This window comes from Callospermophilus lateralis (assembly GCF_048772815.1).
Source record: "Callospermophilus lateralis isolate mCalLat2 chromosome 11 unlocalized genomic scaffold, mCalLat2.hap1 SUPER_11_unloc_1, whole genome shotgun sequence".
NCBI classification, from domain to species: Eukaryota; Metazoa; Chordata; class Mammalia; order Rodentia; family Sciuridae; genus Callospermophilus; species Callospermophilus lateralis.
This window is the reverse complement of record NW_027510153.1, coordinates 3943380-3955986: the sequence shown is the minus strand read 5'-3', so window position 1 is coordinate 3955986 and position 12607 is coordinate 3943380. Positions and strand designations below refer to the sequence as shown.

Sequence of the window (12607 nt, the reverse complement as noted above, 5' to 3'; positions counted from 1 at the left end):
TTACATTGCAATAAACTTCACAAAATAACATCATATCATAAAAGTAAATAATTACAGCATTTGCTAATGTTGTCTCATGATAGAAAAATGGCAAAATAAAATATAAAAGAATACTGGGATTAATTTTAGGTTATAAAAATGTGTTAAATATTTTTTGGGTATCTAGTAATAAGGCTTAATATGTGAGGTCCTAGATTCAATCTCCAGGACCACAAAAAAAATCATATATTTCTATGTCATATAAAAATTAGAAGATGAGTCCAATATTTTGGAAAAATCGAAAATTTTATAAATCAAACATTTAATTACTTAGGGTCAGACTAAAAGCATTTGTATCATAGATGTCTGATGCTCCATTATTACCAATATCTGCATCTTTCAGTCTTTTTTGCCACATGTAACAGAAGGTATATACCTAAGCTTTCCAGTTTCCTATAATTGTCTTTTTTTTTCTTAACCAAATACCTAATCCTAATTCCACCTAGAAAAGTGAGTCAATCCCAGAATTTATGTCCTTAAAATAAGAGTGCTTCTAAAACTCTATATTTCACCTATTTCCAGTTATGATTAATGACAAACCTTCAAAGTTGATTTTGATACTCAAACCCAATTAGCCCTTATTCTTTCCCTCAGTATTACTAAGATCTACTAGTAAATTTATATACATATATATGAACATATTTAAGTGTATATGTATATTCATACTTAAGTATTACAATTTAAAGGTGGGGTGACGGATAAAGATTATGTAGAGGACACAGGTTCCCAGGAAAGAGAATACTAAAATCCAAAACATCATTGCTAAATCTCAATTATAATTTCTGGCATGGATTCCGGACTTGGCTGCAAGTAGCTGGGCTATATCTCTCCTAACAAGTATTATGTGGCAGGAATTTTAATTTGAAAGTCCAGAAGCCTTAATCCTCAGATTGTAGAAAATGATTTTTAAACATAAAATAATACACTGTAATTTTATTAGTCCAGAGATGCCAGCATTAAAAAAAAATACACTGTTAAACAGAATTTTTTATATCTTGGTATGATACATGAACATTTGGATTTCTCTATTATAAAATGTAACATGAGCAGTTTAGCTATTAAAACAAATACTATTATTGTTAATATTTATCATTAATTATAAGTATGTTTAATTAATTAAATATTTTGTTGTTAAATCAGGACTAAACATATATGTGAGTATATATATATATATATATATATATATATATATATATATATACACACACATATGTATGTATGTATATATACACACACATATGTGTATATATGTGAGGAATATTCTATACATAATATGTGAGAAACAAGTTGCTTATAGAAAATAATAAATAATACTATTTGTATCTTTCAGTCTTATCAGTAACAATGCCTATTTTTACTATTCTGAAAGGTAAGATTACCTTCACATACATAAATTTCATAAAAATTACCAATGTGCTTCCCAAAATGTAATATCAATGAAAAGAGAAAGAATACAAAACACATGCACAACTACAATAGAACATACATTAAAGCTTCTGTATATGAATCAGACAGACATCAGTGCAGATATTATCAGGAGTGCTGGATTGGGGTTTAATAACCCCTCACTGGTCTTGCCTTTTAAATGTGTCTTTCTGAAATGCTTTGCTATTAATGAATTTCTAAGCAAAATGAATGTCAATCTTTCTTTGACTTACAATGTAGTTGGAAATTTACGTATTCTATTCTAAAATTGTTACAAAATAGATCTAATAGAGTGTTAAAAATTTAAGTGAAATAATGAATACCGAGTTAGGTCCTAGAATCAAAAAGTAAAAGATATCTACAGACATTTCACCTGCATGAATATGGGACACAAGAAAATGCTTCAATGTTTGGAGTTTCCCTGAACCATGCAGAGTACTTGGCATCCCTGATCCCTGTCCTCAAAATTTTGTAAACCAAAATAGAGAAAGATTCACTTTGAGCAAATTTTTCAAAGACAACCTGGGGGACTTTCTGATGTAAATATGAATGGAAAACACAAGGGTAATTTTGGTGTTAGGAAAACAATAATGCCAGAAATAATGACAACGAGTCTCAATTATCTAAATTCTCTCTGCATCTGTGTCTTTCATATACACATATACACATTCTCTCTCTCTCTCTCTCTCTCTCTCTCTCTCTCTCTCTCTCTCTCTCTCTCTCCTCTCCTCTCCTCTCATTTTTTCTCTCTCTCACTGGAAAGAAGATATGTACTAGGATTTAGTGGGCCAGAATTTGGAAGACCAAGTTGATCTTTCTGAGTCTCAATTCTTTTTTCCCTGTACAAAGGACTCATAATAGTTTTCCTTATAGATGATGTTCATCTGCCATCCTTAATTAAATGTACATGAGAAGCATGTATTTCCTATGAAAATGGAAATACAGGACAGAAATAGTATTTTTGAAAAAGTACTTTGACATTTGCATGACAGAAACTGACAAAAGTGAGACTGAGTAAAACTAGAAAGATGACATGAAGAGTTTTGAGGTGATGAGTTCCTATTGTTACTAAAGTTAATGTTCATACTGTAGGAGAAGAATAGTATTATGGTTTGGATATGAGGTATTCCCTGAAAGCTCCTACACTAATGCAGGAATGTTCAAAGAGACATAACCTAATCTTCTAATTAATTCATTTATTGGATTAATAATATGAATGATTGAGTAGTAACTGTAAGCAGATGGGCTGTGGCTAGAGGTGGGGCCTGGGAGATATGCCCTGGAAGGGTATATCTTCCTTTCAGACTCTTCCCCACCCTCTTTCTGCTTCCTGCAATTCATGAAGAGAGCATGTTTTCTCCTCTATATCCTTCTGCTCTCATGGTCTGTCACCCAGAGCATTGTAGTCAGCCCACCCTGAAGTGAACCCTTGAAACAATGAGGTAAATGGAATTTTGATAAGTCAAAATAACTTTTCCTTCTCTAAGTTGTTTTTGCCAGGTATTTTGGTCACAATGATGAAAACCTAACTTACAAAGGATGTTAAAAAAATCCACAAAAACAGAATTTGATAACACTGGCTTCCATAATTTCCCTTGATATTAATGCAATCATTTAGAAAACTGCCAAAGATTAATACTAAATGAAGAGAAAAAAATACCTTTCCTTGCTTTCAAACAAAAAACAATGTTCTTTGAAACTTTTTGTCTGCTTCTTTAATTTTTATCAGTCTCAAAAAATCCCATTAATAAAAAAACATATTAAATGTTTTTGACTCTTAAAAGCATTTCTACTTGTTGAAGGTAATTTTATTTAATAATATCTACAATATTTTCATATTATTTTTTATTTAAAACTACTATTGTAGGAGAAAATTATGTACCATCAATGCTGAAATTTCTCCATAAATGAATAGAACCAAATCCTCAGATTTTTTAATGCAGGACTTCAGCACCCAAACATTAACTGTATCTTCTTATGTCATGAATAAAATAAGAGATTTTTAAGTACAATGGCAAAATGGGCTTACCTTCTGAATTGAGGGCAGAATATAATGTATAAGGTAAGGAAACATTTTACAGAAATCTCAATTGTGTTCATATTATGAAATTCTGTAATGGTAACATCTTTTTATTGAATGATAATCTCTCTCATGTTCATTTTTTACCCTACCCATAATAGAGTATATTGATTATCTTATAATGCTATAAAACTGGATTGTGAATATGTCCAAAATCCATACTTCTGACAAGTTTCTGGAAAACACTCTTGGATAAAGTTTATTAATAGAAAGCACTAGAATTCCAGTACTATCAGAGATTTATTAAGAAATTATAGTTTTCATCTCTAAGAGTGGTTTTTAATTAAGAAGTGAATAGTGGTTATTCATGTTAGAACATGCACCAAATATTAAAGAATAGGTTATTTTGATAATAATTATATAAGATACCATCACACATTTGAATATGCCTCAATCTTCACAGTCCCTCTTCCTATTTACCTACATCAGTTCTCTTGATGATGATGTCTATTAGATCAGAATGACAATATCATTAACTTAAAATAGTGTTGCACTGTATTATTATCAGGAGATAATGGCATGGTGAGTTTTCTGAGTGCCACTGTTGACACAGATGACCCTCAAATGCTTAATAAGCAGAATCTTATTAGAAAGACAGCTGTAAACGTAGTGACTTTCATTTGTGAAAGCCTTTTTGTCAACTGTTTGACAGAGTACATGGTTAGGATATTATGCAGCAGAAACATGAATTAAATAATGCTGGGAATCTATATTGATATTTAAAGAATGAAAACTTATATTTTAGATTTTATTTTTATTTTATTTTATTTTTAGTAATGGACAACTGTCTAAGAGGCAAGCATTTGAAGTTATTTTAGCTTTGATAAATATATTTCATTTTAGTATTTCATATCTCTAATGCCCAATGTGCTACTTAAGTAACAGTTAAATGTTGCTTTGGTAAATACATAAAAAATCTAGTGAACTGATTTTATTATGTGGCAGTTAAATGAGTCTCCCACACAGAAGACTCTATACATAGCAAGAGATATAAGGAATTTAAATAAGGTCTGATTTTAGAAGATGAGCACTGATGATTTTTTGTCTAATTAGATTTTTCTTATGAAAGAAAAGATGTGTTATGGTCAAGATTAATAGTGAGAACATGATCATTTGAGAGAAAAATAATAAATTACTTACCTTTAGAAGTGTCTCTGTCCTAAAAGAAATATTGCAGTCCTCTATTAATCTCCTTAGTTTTGTAGTAATGCTCTCTTAAACTTAGATATTTTAAACTTTAAAGTGTTTTAGAAATGGATTCCAATTATATGAAATAAGTGCAAAGTTAAAGAAAACATGTCTGAAGTGGGGAAATAATCCACCAAAATTGTATGTCCCATTGTTTCCCCAATATATAGAGCACAGATGACACATGGAATCTCTTCAAGTCTTGGTGCAGTATTCCTCCTACAAACCAGATCATAATTCTACATTAACCTCTTGGGATGTGAAAAGGATAGCTAATTTTTATTGTAAAACATTTTAGATTCGTGGGTTCTTATTAATCTATATCAACATAGATTGTCTCTATGTCTATCCAAGACTTTATCTACATCTGTATTGATATTTTATATTTATATGAGGCCTATATATTGGGTATCACATGCAGTCCCCAATAAATCATATCAATGCAAATTTTACCACACTATCTGTTACATGATATTTTAATCAGATTCCTTGTTTGATTCAGCCAAATCAATTTATTATAGAAAAAGTTGGAATTAACCTGTTCTAACCATCTTATTAACTCTCAACATTCATATTTAGATTGCAGCTTATCAGTTACTTTGTGGGCACCAGAAATATACTCTCTGATGATAAATCACAGCTACCACTGACAAAAGACTTAATACACCCATAGTGTCAGGAAATCAAATATGTTATGTATATATTATATCTTATAGCAAGGGAATATTTAATTCTTACCCAGTGAAGCAACTTTCTTTGTCTCTTCTAGTGTTTACTAATTTGGCTTGTGGCATAATTTCTTCCCCCTTCACAGTTCTATTTTCCCTCTATGCCTGTGTATTTTTCTCTTCTTTTAAGAACATCAGTAAATTAAATTGGGGTCCACTTTAATTCAGGACGACCTCACCATAACAGAGTTATATCTTTGAAGATACTATTTCTGAATAAGATCAAATTTGCAGGTTCCAAGAGATGGTATTTTAACATATCCCTTGGGGGTTCATGATTCAACCCAAAACAAGAGTTTTCACATGCTTTTGAAGTAATCTTCAGAGCTTTTGACCATATTTCTGGAATTAAATGTGTCATAAAAAGTTGGGGTGTAGGTAAGAGAGAAATGCATATGTAGTTTGTATGAGGACAGAGGTTTGATCCCTAGCACTGAAAAAACAAACAAAGAAGCAACCTGTTGTGGTTTCGATTTGTGTTATCCCCTATAAACTCATTTGTGAGACAGTTTAAGAAGGTTTGGAGGTGAAATGATTGGGCTAAGCCACTTTAGTTCAATCAGTGACTTAATTCCCTCATAGGGATTAACTGAGTGGTAACTGAGAGCAGGTATGGTGTGGCTGAAGGAGGTGGCTCACTAACTAAAAGATGCCTTTGGGATTCAATTTCATCATGGTAAAGAGACCTTTCTCTCTGCTTCCTGATGCCATGATGTCTTGCTTCCTCTGCCACATTCTTCTCCCATGACTTTCTGCCTCACCTAGAAGGCTGAGAAATGTAGAAGGTTGTTTATGGACTGAGATCTCTGAAATTTAATCCTTACCCTGGGATTCTTCTAGCCTATTGAAAGGTGAGCACAAATGAAGTTGTCTCTTCTCTGAGTAAAGCTTAAGAGCTGTGGGACAGACATGTTCCCTCTTTTCTCTTGGAGATCACAGGAGAATGTGATGGAACTTCCTATTCAAAATTCATGATAGTGAATTTTGTCAGGGTTTCTTAGCAAAACCACAGTGTGCATACAGACTGAGCAAGAATAAATATTTGCTTTGAAAGCCACTGTAATTTTGAGAGCTATCTGTTATTACAGCATAACCAATCTCACTGCAACCAGTACATAACTATCTACCAAAAGTCATAGGCTTTCTTAAAGAAAAAAATATAGCATTAGCTTAAGACAAAGACAATTTTTTCAGGGTCTCAAAAGATGGAAATCCACTTCAGGAAGAAGGATAATATTTTGTAAAATTATAACTTGCGATAACTTTGGAGAAAGATTCTGGATTCTGTAAACTTGCACTAGGAGCATATTGAAAGGAGAATATTATTAGTTTGCACTTGTAACTATATCAATATCTTTGAAGTATTATATAATAAAGGGAGGTATTCAGAAATGCTTTTGCTAGATTGCTGGCCAGAAGGTAAGGGGATGAAGATGAAGAACACATGGGAAACTATCAGGAAAATGAAATAGGGCTACTCTTTCTGATACTTTTTCCTAAAACACATAAGGATACATTTTGTGCATAACTGGCTATATCATTTAGCATAAGGGCAAATATTGAATGATTCTGCTTCTATGCAGTATTACAAGTAGTCAAACTCATAAAAGCACAAAGGAGAGTAGAAGTTTCCAGGGGGCAAGGGCATTGAAAAATAAGTATAAATGCTTTTCAGTGAAGTTACTTTTTTGTTATGCAAGATGAAGATACTCTGAAGATCTTCTGGATGACATCATGCCTATAGTTAATAAGAATGTACTGTACAATTAACAAAAAAAAATGTTGAGATAGATCTCATGTTATGTGTGGGTGTTTTTCTTTAATATCACAATAAAGTAAAATGAATACCTTTGTGTTAAAATGGGTTATTTGAAATCTTGTAGCACAGAGAAATTCAAGAGAACAGCAATTGCATCTAATTTTAAACTTCTAAATGTATTACATAAGCAAAATGAAGGGCACTGCTAATGGTTCAGTCCCCAGTAAAACCTTTTCATTGTACAAAATTTCTCATGTTAAGGTTGTGACTGGTCCAATAAAGCTGAGGAGTGGTAGTAAAAATTAAATAAATAAATATAGAAAACCTAAGAAATATGCTTAAAAAGACACTGTCTCTGTGGTGTGTCTCTTGATATTATGAAATTAGAATCAAATAGAGAAGAAGCCTGTGGTTTTAGAGAGTTGTCTTGCTGAATAAACCATCAAACAAACAAAAAATGTCTGATCTCATTGAGCTTAAAATGCTGTGAGGTCCATCAACTTTCACAGCTAGTGTGTGCATAATGTCTGTGGCCTTCCACAGGTGTGGCCAATAAGGCTACTGAAACAATTCCAAAAGGTGAAGGAAGACAGAGAGCCCTAGACAGGGGAGCCCTTCTTAGTTAGCAGAACTGAAGACTGAACTCAGCTCAAAGCTTCATTCTTCACTCCTGGGTTACAAGGGCATGTAACAGGTGTTCAAAATGGCTGTGGCAATGAGAGGAGTTGAGGAGGAGGGAGGTTGATCAGTGGGGACAAAGCTATAGTTAGAGAGGAGTGAGAAGTTCTGGTGTACTGTTGTATATGAATGGTGTGCATAATGGTAGATCATGATAATGTATATTATGTTTTCTTTTTAAAATCTAAAGAAAAGATTTTTAATGTTTTTTACCACAAAGTAATGATGCAGTTTGAGAGGATAAATTATGTTTAAACTGATTTTAACATTGCACAGTAAATACATATGCTGAATATCACATAGTATCTGGTCATAACATTTATTTATATGTTTTTACAATGTCACTTAAATAAATTCAGTGTACAAATTGCTATGAATTACCCTGTGTTTCTCTTCTCCTTTCAGAAGAAAGGTATTTATGGTGCTTACAGTGCCCTTCTGTCACCACTGTTTATTGCTTGTGGGGGAAAGCAGGTACACTGTCATTTGGTTCATAAATCTCTTGGTCAGGATCTTTCTCTGAACCTGATGCAAAAATTATTGCCTCTTACATATCCCTGCATCTCGCCCTCCCACTCCAAACACATTGAATCAATATACAAACTATCAAACCCTTCAACTTGCACTTCAGAACAAACCTGAATGTGGCTCAGATGACATTTTAAAATATTTTCTCTAAGATGAAGAGTCAGCCTCATATTTGCTAACCAGGAATTCAGTGCCAGGATCATCTGTGCTATTTACCAACTATTTCTATATCTGAGGGCATGATGGGAAGATACTTCACACGTCTTGGAAGTTAGACCAAGAAAAATGATCTTATCATTTTTTTTTTAATTTGATGTGTACCTATTCTGGGTGGAGTTATTATAAAACTTAGTCCAAATTGCAAGACATTTGTTTCCTACCTTAGCAAAGTTGAAAAACATGATACTTGTAATTGTATTACACATGATGAGCTTTGGTGATCTAGGTCTTTAGGTTTTTGGATTGACTTCATAAGTAGGATCTGAATGGAACAAAACATCATCTACTACATTTTACTATCTACTATAAATGTGCTTATGCCTTTAAAATGATTAATGTAATAATTTATAATGACCAGCTTCAATTTCATTTGTAGTTCCCTGGGTAACTGTATTTACATTAACTGTATTTAAAATTCATTCTATTCAAATGTTTTATTTAATCATTTTATAAGGTAAGGTTATGATTCCTAGTTTAGATAAAATGGGGAAAAAGCCAGTTAATAAATTCACACAAACCCATGAAGAGTGTAGTAGCAAGCTCCAAATGTTGATTTGTATCTACTTACTACAGGTTTACTCTTTATTCCCCTCTTCATTCTGCATGTCTATGAGTATATAAAATTCCATAGTTATCAAAATGTAAGCTTTTTTCTGTATTATAGAGTTAATATAAGGATTTTTAGGACTCAAAATGTAAAGTAAAAAACAAAAATTCCACCAACATTTCTACCAATCTTTTAAAGTGACATTTAGCGTATACCTCAGTTATAATTATGAGTATCCACATCTGTATTAGAAGTGTCTAATAAGACATTCTCATCAGTAGAATTTACATATCCTGCTAAGTGCCTTGTGTCTACAGTCCTTCTCTGAAATGATGATAATGATTAGTTCTTCTACTGGAGCTTATTATTTACTACATTAATTAGGAAGCACATATATTTTTTATCACAACTATTTTCTAAAAATACTTTTGTAGTTCTATGTTAAAATTTTTTTATATATAATAGCATAAGACTTATTTCTTTTTTTGTGCTTTGAATACATTACTCTGTCATCAGACTGACAAAGCACCATTAAAACAACAGGAAAAATCTATATTGAATATTGAATTAAAATAGTGCTTATAATTTACATGTCTATTGAGAAAAATATCATAAGTTATTGCATGTTTATTTTACAATGTATCTTTCTATAGTTATTCAGTTCCCCTTGCTCTACTTAATATTGCCACAAAACTTGGCCACCTACCTCTCCACCATTCCAATTTTTCCCTCCCTAAACTATGGATTTCCAAAACTGACTGATAAAAGAAGCACTGTCAAATACAATACAGTTTTAAATATGAACATTTTTTTTAACACTGAGTCTTTTCTTGTGTGTGAAGTACTTAGTGTAGGCTGACTCATATAAGATACTCATTAACTTGCATCTGCCAGCCTCTGATGTTTATTTCTGAGCTAAAAGTTGACATGAAACCACAGGCTGAAAATTCATTTATAGCTTTCTGCACTGATTAAAATTTGGCATATAAATTCAAGGTTTTCTTTCATTTTCTCAGGAGATTAAATATTATTCAGTAAATGATTCTAATGGTCGTGCTTTATTCAGAGATATGTTATAAACACTCCATTGTTATATATATGGATTATTTTCCTACAATATAAACTCTTCTAGAAGTCAGCCATTGTGTTCACCTAGAAAAATGCCTAGAAAACAAGTAGGCATTTCAGATATATTTGGTGAAGGAATAACTATTTAAATTTCTGAATGATTTTATATATTTCATAAAATTGGCATGATTTGTTTACCTTTCTGTTCTTAGATATTTACTTCATTTTCATCCTTCCCCTGAAATTTTCAACAGAGAGCTTTAAGAAAACTGGTGATGTACTCAAATGAAATACAGGGGAAAGGTTTAGTGGAATATGCAGGCATACTTGAGGGAAGGAACACTTGGGATGCTGCCAACAAGAATTCTTAATGGCAAAAACCTTCTTACCCATCTTGGACATGAAAGTCACAGGATTGGTGCTGACATTATCCCAGAAAAGGTACCTTGTTATTTTAGCACAGTGTCATCTGTAAAAAGCTGTGGCTCACATCATAGAAAAGCAATCAAATCATAGATATGCAACATGAAGGAAAAGATACCCCCTATCATCTCCCTAGATATCCTGCCTGCACTTCCGGCTCTGGAAAACCAACTTAGGAGTACTGGGCCAACAAATTCAATTCTTGGAGCTTTATTTCCTGTAACACTGAGGAAAGTAAAGAAGAGCTTGGAGTTGATCTGAAGGGGAAAATCTTCTAGCAAATCTAATAATAAAATGTGATATAATAAACAGGTTTCTACATAAATATATCTCTCAAATGACTAATTTCTTAGTAGACTTTCTAAAACTTAAGTTACTTGGTCAAACATTTGTAAACAATTTAAAGATATTTTTTTTTGATGTATATTGTTAAATTACATTGGAAAAAAAACCCTCAAGTTATTTTTCCTTTCCACTTATAATATTCAAATAATTATTTTAGTTTCCCTCTTTATACAAAGAGCTATGCCTTTCCTATAAGAGCTATGCCTTTCCTATTTCATCTAGCTATGCCTGTCCTATTTCATCTTTAATAACTATATTTAATATAGTTATTATTATTATTTATTTGAATACTATACTTATTTGTTTTTTGTTGAGGCATTTAGATAAAATATTTTGCTGGATATTTTATCTGGAGTATATTGCTAATATCGAATCTCATAAAATCAAACTTTCATTTTACCATGTGTATTTTCTCAACTTCATTGCAAATAAAATTTTATTACTGTTTTTATTGTATACTTCCAACCATTTTGATAATTTCAACAACTGTGGAATATACTGATGGACTACACTAGTATTATTCTACTCCCAAAAACTAAAATTTCCAGGCTTGACTTTTCAAAAACATATTTGAGTGATGATATGTACTTGCATGTCAAATAAATACTTGATTACCTTGATGTAGGTGTTAAATGGAACACATGGCTCTTCACTGTTAAAAATCAAAATTTTGGCCAGGCACAATCACCTGAAATTCCAGCAACTTTGGAGGCTGAGGCAGGAGGATAGTGAATTGAAAGCCAGCCTTAGCAATTTAGGGAGACCTAAGTAACTTAGTGAGACCCTTTTGCAATTACAACATAAAAGGGGGTGGGAATGTAACTCAGTGATTTAACACTGATACCAAATTTAAAAATAAATACATAAGTAAATACAAAACTTGACTTTCCATTCCCACATAAAACCATATTAATACATCTAGTGGCTCTTCTTAGTAAATTACAACTTAATTTGCTGTTCAAGACAAAGTCATAAATTTATCACTATTTTCTCCACTTCTGTTTTTTAAATTAAATTAGTGATTTATTTTGAACAGATTATTTTATTTTAAATCCATTTTTATCATTTTTCTACCTTTTTCCTTATGCTGTAAAGTCCTATTTTCATATAGCAGCCAGAATTACTAATTCAACATTTCACTTGCATCATGATCCTACTCTTTCACAAACCCTCTTGAAGGTGAAAACAGTGTATGATTTTAAGGACTCTGAAGCCTACTGCCAGTTTGACCTCATTGTTATATTTCTCTTGTTCACTTGCCTATAGGTGTTATTTTGTCCTTTCAATGAGGTCTTCTTCCATAAATATCATTTCACCCACCTCACAGTCAAGCATGTGCCTTGTACTGGGTCTTTGCTCTGCAGAGCTGTTCCTATTGAAATCCTAACAGCTTGTTCCCTATCTCCTTTGAGCTTTCTACTTTAGTGTCACCATACTAAACAGGCCTTCTTTGACCACAGTACTGAAAATAACAGTACTGTTATGGTTTTTATATGAGGTGTCCTCCAAAAGCTTATGTGTGAGACTATTCTAGAAGGTTTACAGGTGAAAAGACTGGGTTCAGAAAGCCTTACCCTAAA

The 12607-nt window shown here is 32.2% G+C and overlaps 1 pseudogene; it reads left to right on the top strand.

Annotated features, from left to right (window-relative positions):
* LOC143385945 (cadherin-9-like) overlaps positions 1-12607 on the top strand; it is a 151864-nt pseudogene that overhangs the window by 53124 nt on the left and 86133 nt on the right.